This window comes from Simochromis diagramma, unplaced genomic scaffold, assembly GCF_900408965.1.
Source record: "Simochromis diagramma unplaced genomic scaffold, fSimDia1.1 OVJJ01000107.1, whole genome shotgun sequence".
NCBI lineage: Eukaryota > Metazoa > Chordata > Actinopteri > Cichliformes > Cichlidae > Simochromis > Simochromis diagramma.
In genome coordinates this window covers 6,620,465-6,629,447 of record NW_024387209.1, presented here as the reverse complement: position 1 = coordinate 6,629,447, position 8,983 = coordinate 6,620,465, and the positions used below count along the sequence as shown (strand labels likewise).

The 8,983-nt window shown below is 39.1% G+C and overlaps 1 protein-coding gene across 1 annotated transcript in view; it reads left to right on the top strand.

Moving 5' to 3' along the window:
* ahr2 (aryl hydrocarbon receptor 2) overlaps nt 1-8,983 on the top strand; it is a 98,183-nt gene that overhangs the window by 70,806 nt on the left and 18,394 nt on the right. The gene's annotated exons all lie outside the window — the stretch shown is intronic.

The window sequence follows — 8,983 nt, the reverse complement described above, 5'->3', positions numbered from 1 at the left end:
TGCATATGGTCAGTAGGCCTTATTGTTCGAGATGGTTTTCATTGATGCATTTCATACTGTGAATATGGACACTTAACAAATTAAACACATTTATTTTAATGCAATGAACCCAAAAGTAAAAAAAAAAGCTTAAGGAAAACAATTCCATCATTGGGAATTTCTCAAAAGAGTCTGTACATTTCTTCTGCTTTCCATAGTTTCAGTCACATCTTCGGTCTTTTCCAGAAAACAGCATTCAAGATGAAAAAGATGGTTAAAAGTTTGTTCTTCTTCTGGCTTCTGTTTCAGGCTGCTTTTTCAAGCTAATCGCAACCTTTTTGGGGGGAAGTACAGACAATCTGTTGAAAAACATGAATGTATATTTTAGGCTCCACAAGTCTGCATGAAATTAGCCCCCAAACAATGATAGTTTGTGCCAAATTTAAGCAAATGTCACTGATTAATCAGATAGTGACTCATTTTAAAAACACAAAGTGTTGATTTAAAGCCAAACGCCAAATGCAAAAGCACTCACAGTGGAGCTTTGAATCTAAACCCCTTCTCGATTTCCTAACCAGACAAGCCCTACTTTTGCAAAGTTCTCGACATTCATGCCCAAACCTGCACAGGGAGGATCAGAAAGTGAGAGAGGGAGAGAGAGATAGAGCATGAGTGTTGGAGATCTCGATTCCCTGACACACACACACACACACACACACACACACACACACACACACACACACACACACACACACACACACCCGCTCCATTCTGCAGTCTAAAGAGATGGAGAACAATGACTCCATTTAGTTCTTGGGTTTCAAAGTCGAACGAAAAAACCACAAAGTGCTTGAGAGCGGGTGTTGCGAGATTGGAGAATGGAGGGGGTGGGCTTGTGGAGATGTAGAGAAAAGAGAGATGAGGAGGTTAGGGGGGAGTTTCAAGGTTTGTGCCAGCCTAAAATTATTTCATGTACTGTGGGTTTGATTAGGAGGTCAACAAGTGCAGAGAGGTTCAGCGCTGAAAGCTTGAACTCATACGAAAGATGGTTTTAAAGGATCCACAGATGGAGTGTCTCGAAGTGAGAATGATCTCTTAAATTACAGTGACAGATGTGAAAACTCATAAGAATTGTTTTAATACTTCTCTACCTTATATGTGGATGTTTTAAATGTATTATGCTCAGCCGCAAATTTTCTTAGTATGCATTGACTAAGTATTTTAGTAAGATTTACTAAGCGCAGTTTCCTCTTAGATTACATAATATCAAAATTTGAATAAGTTATATTAGAACCAACAGTAATTTGCAAAGTTTATCAAAAGCGCAACAGATCCGTTTTTGTTTTTTAAAGTTATTTATAATAACAGATGGAATATCTTTCAATTTGGACTGAAGATTAAAAAAAAATGTGTGCTCACTTTCAGATAAAATTCTTTAGATATGAACTATATTTAAGGGAAAAGGGTCTGCACATTATTTAACTCTTAATTAATTTTTAATCCTTAAAACATTTTCATGCCAGTGTTTCAACCCATCCTTCTGTAAATAGCATTTGAAGTTGCTACTTCAAATAAGTAATGGGGAGAGAAATGGGTTTTGTGCTCATACTAACCTTCATTTGACATCTAATAAAATTATATTAACCAACTTTTTTAGTTTAGTTTAGCTTTTTTCCCCTTCAGTTTATACTTCTGCCACAGTTTTACTGTTGAAATTTTACTTACTGAAAAATATGAGCATGGGAACGGCATAGTAGGAGCACCAGAGCTCTTTTAGAAAAGTTTACACTAAAACTGTAGCGGGGTCTTGTTGCCATTAAAAAAGCCATAGAAGAAGAAATGGAGGGGTGAGGGTGCTATTGAGGGGCTTGTCCTGTTTTACTAGGGCTGTGGAAGTTGTTAGGAGTCAGCTGCTCGTTGTTAAATGTAACCCTTTTTGAGGGAGAGGGGTGAATGAAGTGGGGTTTTTACCACATCACAAACAGAGCTGGGAGTTCCTCAGGGCACCTGCATAGGTCGTCTAGAGCAGCAGTCCCCAACCTTTTTTGCGCCACGGACCGGTTTATGCCCAACAATATTTTCATGGACCGGCCTTTAAGGTGTCACGGATAAATACAACAAAATAAAACTAGTACCGGTACCGAAAAAAAAGAGAATTTATTCATAACACACGTGAAAAGACCCAGGAAAACTAAGTAAACGATAAAAACGATAACAAAATAACGCTGAAAACCGACAAAAACCCTGAAAACCATACATTTCACACCTGAGCCTCAACTCTCGCGGCCTGGTACCAAACGACTCACGGACCGGTACCGGTCCGAGGCCCGGGGGTTGGGGACCGCTGGTCTAGGGTTTATTTTTGTTTCTGTTTTCTTTTTGTTTTAAATCAACTTATTTTTATCTCACATTTTTAAAGGGAGCTATTTTACTGCTTTTCAGCTCCATAACTTGATTCTCATTTCTCTGCTAGAGTGAAAAAAATCTGCATACACTGATACTCATTATTTGAACAGGATGTATGTATATGACAGAAAATAATGAAAAGCAGAATGGGTTAACTTTAAATATTAGTATATGGGTAGCGGGATGAAAGAAGTAGTTTTACCAGAGTGGGGAGTTCCCCAGGGCACCTGTGTCGGTCCTCTCTTTTTTTTTTTTCTTTTCTTTTCTTTTTTAAAATTTAATCTAGTCCTTATCGTATTGTAACACTTGTTTTTGCAGTAAGAATTTTCCAATTCTTTGTGTGGCTTATTTTGTTTTTTATTCTTTGATTTTTGTCAATTATCACTTTGGCACTTTCTCTATTTATACCTCACAACCTTCTTTTATGTTTTCTTCTTCCTCATGTTAATCACACGTCTGTCTTCTTCTTTTCGTGACTAAAATAGCTCATTGTTGCCGTACTTAGATGCTGAACCGCTAAACCAGATGCCTCTAGCTATGACTGTGTTACAGGCTCTCTCTGGGCATGCCCAGACAAACAGCTCAACCCCCCCCCCCCCCCCCCACGCCCCACACACGCACTCAAACCACACTGAGCCAACGGTGAAACCGAAGACAAGGACGCACACTTCAAGAATTCTTGTGATTAGTTTTGGCTGGTATACAGCTTAACTCGATATTTGTTCACACATACAGCGCATATTGTTTGTGTTATTGACAGCTGCTTGGCATTTACACCTCTAATCATCAATCAGTTCAATAAAGTGTGTCTCACTAAGACAACAAGTCCCATCCTGTCCAGTTTCTGTTTAAATTGCAGTACATTTTGTTACCGTAAGTGTCACTTTTATTCACATGGTGGATGACTAAATTTAGAGTCATCTGTTGAGAAATTAATATCTGGCATTCCTACATCATGAAGCAATGTTTGTATTACAGAAAGGAAGTCAAACTAGGTGTTATGAGAGCGAGTAGGTGCACCAGGATGCCAGGTTATTTCATAACAAAGGTTATTTCTTATATTTACTGTATATAAGATGATTATGATTCTAAGATTGATTGAAGTTTCTTCTCTTCTTCTTTAGTAACAAATGAAAGAAATTAAAGAATGGCATAAATCCCACATGTGTGGATCACGTGCTTCAGCCACAGACTCCTCTGTAAAGCTCTTGAAGCACAAGGATTATTTACTAACAGTCTTTTTCTGAGCTCAGCATGAGCTGCAGGGGCTGTACTTTTTGGATGTTATCGACTGTTTTGTTGCAGTTGTTTTGTTTCCTGCGTCTTCAATTCCAACCACTTATCTTCTTCCGCTTATGCAGATCAAGGTTGTGGTTGGGCTGGACCTTATCCCAGCTGTCACTGGGAAAGAGGCATGCTACACCCTGGACAGGTTGTCACTCCATCACAGGTCTAATGCAAAGAAACTGTCTTTAATTTATCAAGTTCAGCAAGCTGGATACTTTTAACATGTGCTGAAAAGCCTGACGAGCATAGCAGCATTAATGCTGTTGCTTTCTCTACTGTCCATTGTATCTTTAATATAGCCAAAAGTGTGAAACTATAACTATATACTATATAACTATATATAAACTATAAGTCCCAGCTCATAAAGTGTGTGGCCACTCATCTTTCACATCATGGGTGCTTGGGGAATATGGTTTGAGTAGCACGCTCAGGAGGAACTATATAAATTATTTTTGCTGTAAAATATGCATTGATTATTTAAATTTCCTTATATGATTGTGACAATCGCAAATAAGATAAACATTTGTTACAGGAAGAATATACTGTATACATACACATGGGTACAGAGCTTATAAACTGTGGTAATGAAACTGTGCTGACACTATACCACACATGCAGGGACTCACTTTTTAGTGCTGTGCACACCTACGCTGCCAACAGTGATCTGATAACAAGCAAGTGCATAAACATACAGCAGCTATGCGCTGGCTGTTTTGAAAGCCAGTTTTACAAACCATCTTGATGACCATTGTTGTATTCACAGGCAAAGTAAAGCCACCTAATCTTTACCTAACAGTTGATAACAGGCTAATGTGCACTTAGATAAACGGTATGTTACAGAGCATCCCATATGGAAAAGAAATAGTAAAAACACATATGATTTACTCATGAAAGTGGCCACTTTCTCATTACTTTCATATATTTTTTTAGTAAGTATACAAAACATACAAGTTTCATTATATAATTTTTCAAGGGATCTTATATGTGTTTTCACTCTTGTATGCTTTTCATACAAGTTTCATACAAGACAGATAAAAACTTTATAAGATTTATATATATCTTTTCCATATGGGATGAAAAGTAGTCTTACCTAAAACTATATATATATATATATTAGGGGTGCAACGATATTCGTATTGATATTGAACCGTTCGATACAGTGCTTTCGGTTCGGTACGCATATGTATCGAACAATACAACATTTGTAATTTATTTTATCAACTTTCCTTCTGACGATGCTGTCTGTGTTGAGCGCTCAGTGAATCTGCGTTCGACTACTCTGCCTAGGCTGCACTGTCGAGCGCAGATCCACTGAGCACTCAACACAGACAGCATAGTCAGAAGGAAGAGCGCAGGGCAAGCTAGCAAGACAGAAGTTAAGCTCTCCTTGCAACATGGACCTCCCCCACCCTCATTCAGATCTGGCGTTTGGAATTATTTTGGTTTTCATGTGACGTATGACCCTGAAGGTAAGCGAGTCATGGACTAAAGTAAAACAGTATGTTGGATGTGCCATGCAATGCTCAATTACATGGGTGGGAACTAGTGTGTTAGCGCAGTTAGCTCGTTAACGTGTTGGCCGTCTAGCTCCATGCACGGGGCGATCGGCGGTAGCTCGTTAACGGAGATTTGCCGTGTTGTGGCGTTAAGGTCATTTTAACGAGGTTAACCTGAAAGCACTAGTGGGAACACAACGAATATGACTGCACATTTACGCCGACATCATCCTAGTGCAAAGACAAAAACAAGCAAGCATGCTACTAACTTTAGCCGAGTCATTTAGACAGCTGTTAGCACATGATTCTCCTTATGCTGCTGAGAATATAGCCCAGAAGAAGCGGATAGTATAGCTTTTATTTTGGAAAGAGCCATTTCTCTGTAATAAACTCTCTTTTCCAAAGATGAGTGATTCCTCAATCAGATACAGGGCTTGCAATATTGCTAGCCCGACGTCCCGGGGCTAGCGATTTTTTTCAGTCGGGCTACCAAAATCTATCTCTGCCCTGCCCGTCGGGCTATTGTAGGAAGGAAAAATATATGTCAATGCTTTTGCATTCTTTCAGAAATGTACCTGGGTAATTATGTCATTGGCATTGGTGAGCCACTGTCAATATGTGACATATTGAAATCGCGTTTGAATTTGCGCTTGTTTTTTTGCTTTCACTTTGCAATCGTGCAATCTGTGTATAGAGAGCGACAGCACTGATCTGTGAGTGATGATAATTTGTGCACCAATTCCTCTGACATCGTCTTATTAATTGTTAGCTTACTATGCAAACATGACAAGTGAAATCTCCCGCAGCAAGCTTAAACATGTGAGAGGTTGATCGCGCAGAGAATCGCTGAGCTTATGTGAGTGCCTGTGTAAAAGCAGCAGGATATATATTTTAGTTCTGCTGAGCCAAATAAGACAGGTCAGGGTGAAGAAGTGACAGCCAAAGAAAAGCTTACCACAAAACGGAGAAGTTATGACAAATCAGACTATAAGGCAAAAAGAAAGTGCAGCTTTATGGTTTCATGGACAAAATAATTTCTGTGGCTGCAATATGATGAGCTAAATAACCAGGGCTGCACATAAGTGGTCCGCAGGTGCGCATTCGCTGTCAAAATAAAAAACATGCACAAGGGTTAGGGTTAAATTTAAAAACTGTACTTTTGAGTTAAAATATATATTTATAATTTTAATAAATGACAAATTAAAAAGGCATGAACATTTTTTTTGTATCGAAAAAATATCGAACCGTGACACCAAAGTATCGAACCGAACCGTGAATTTTGTGTATCGTTGCACCCCTAATATATATATATATATATATATATATATATATATATATATATATGTGTGTGTGTGTGTGTGTGTGTGTGTATATATATATATATATATATATATATATAAAAAAAAAAACACCCAGCACGCCCCTGCGGGCGGTTTATCCTTCAAGCTCGGGTCCTCTACCAGAGGCCTGGGAGCTTGAGGGTCCTGCGCAGTATCTTAGCTGTTCCCAGGACTGCGCTCTTCTGGACAGAGATCTCCGATGTTATTCCCGGGATCTGCTGGAGCCACTCGCCTAGCTTGGGAGTCACCGCACCTAGTGCTCCGATTACCACGGGGACCACCGTTACCTTCACCCTCCACATCCTCTCGAGCTCTTCTCTGAGCCCTTGGTATTTCTCCAGCTTCTCGTGTTCCTTCTTCCTGATATTGCTGTCATTCGGAACCGCTACATCGATCACTACGGCCGTCTTCTTCTGTTTGTCTACCACCACTATGTCTGGTTGGTTAGCCACCACCATCTTGTCCGTCTGTATCTGGAAGTCCCACAGGATCTTAGCTCGGTCATTCTCCACCACCCTTGGGGGCATCTCCCATTTTGACCTCGGGACTTCCAGGTTATACTCGGCACAGATGTTCCTGTACACTATGCATATATATATATATATATATATATATATATATATATATATATATATATATATATATGTGTGTGTGTATATATATATATTAGTGCTGTCAGCGAGATTAACGCCATAACCGCATTAACACGGCAAATCTCTGTCAACGAGTTAGCGCGGTTAGCTCGTTAGTGTGCTTAGCTCGTTAGTGCGCTTAGCTTGTTAACGCGTTGACGCATTGATATATATTCCCTGCTCCCTGCTGACAAATAAGCTACTTTGGCTACAATAATCCTGTAGCCACAGACTGTAGATGAGGCTTGTGTGGTGTCTGGTGATCGACTGGGTTTTGCTCATTTCAGTTGATTCCCTGAGACAAATGACTTCAAAGTCATTTTACAGAGCTGTGGTTTCTTTGCATTTTTCCAGTGTCTCTTTTTGTCTCTGTTTTTACTTCTTGTCTTATTTTGGTAGTTGGCTTTCTGTGGCACCTTTTGTTGTATTACTTCCTGTCTTTGTCTTCTCCCCCTCCTTAGAAGCTCTATGCATTTTTATAATCCCTGTTTGTCACCAAGCACTCCCCATACTTCCCAACACATTTTGATTCCTGATTTGAATCTCTTTGTTGTTGGACCTGACTTTAGCTTCTGCGATTGTGTGGCAAACACTTTTTGGAGAGATCTTACGTTTTTAAATCTCCTATCAGTGTAGTGATGTTATGCAAGCGTACAATGCAGTTATTTAAAAGAATTCCATGTTAAACATCAAATGGGTACATGAAATGTGGCATTAAAAATGAAGGAAAAATAATCTATTCTTTATTAAGCCTATGTAACCAAAATATCAAAAACAAATGGAAGAACTTATTGTCTCTTCTTCTTTAAAATAAAATACTGGTGAAATATCTTTGGTGATGGGAACTGATGATGAGATATAGCAGACAATGTCAAATTGGACTCCTGGGAATGTGGCTAATCAGCATTTTTTCACTGCTGAATGACTGAAATCAGCCATGTCAGAAGTTCTTGTACAGTTTTTATTAGCATTACCTATAGCTGTCAACAACTGCCCTCATAGAGTTGCTAAATACCCCAACCTAAATGCCTATGGTTGTGCCGGGACGCTTCCCTGTGGGAATCTAAACCCATTAAGCAGGTAAATATTTCCTAGCTCGATAAACACAGTCAAAATAAAATCATGTCTGTACATAACTCCTCAGACTGATCCTGTAAATGCTGCTGTAGGCCTGCGAGAAAAAAGGATTCAGTATTCAAATTCATGACTTGCGAGAAGGCGTGAAATCGATTGGTGCTGTTATGTTTTCCCATAAATCATGTTAAATGCTGTGCAAAGCGTGCCGTGGGAGCAGTAAAACATTTGGCATGGTACCGGGGGGAAAACTTCCTGAGATGGGGGAGAAAGCAAAGAAGGATGGGATTAAAAATGAGTCTGTTATTGAAGTATGCATGTTGACACACCCACAGTGCTCGATGGGAACTTACTAAAAGAAGCCAATATGCTACCCACAGGTAAACAGTAATCATCTTTAAGCTGAGCTTTAAGCTTCATCCTGCATTTCATCATGCTATCATATAAAAAAAAAAACGGAGCATTGTAATGCAACTTTTCGTAATGTGGTTTAGCATGTTGTTATTTGTGCTCTGTGGATTTATACAATGAAGTTTTGTATGGTGAAAATCACACAGAATCAAATGGTCACTGTAAATTTTCCATGAACAGTCTCCAGACTGTTAACTTAGAGATGCTTTTGTTGTTATTTAGAGTCCAGCCATTATCTTATTGTTGTTTGTGCATTTGTTAGTACAGTTGCTTATATAATCTTGTGCTATGTATGAGCAGGTTTGGGCGTGAATTTTGCTGTTAATGTTTGCTTCTTCACCAAAGGTGGTATTTAAAT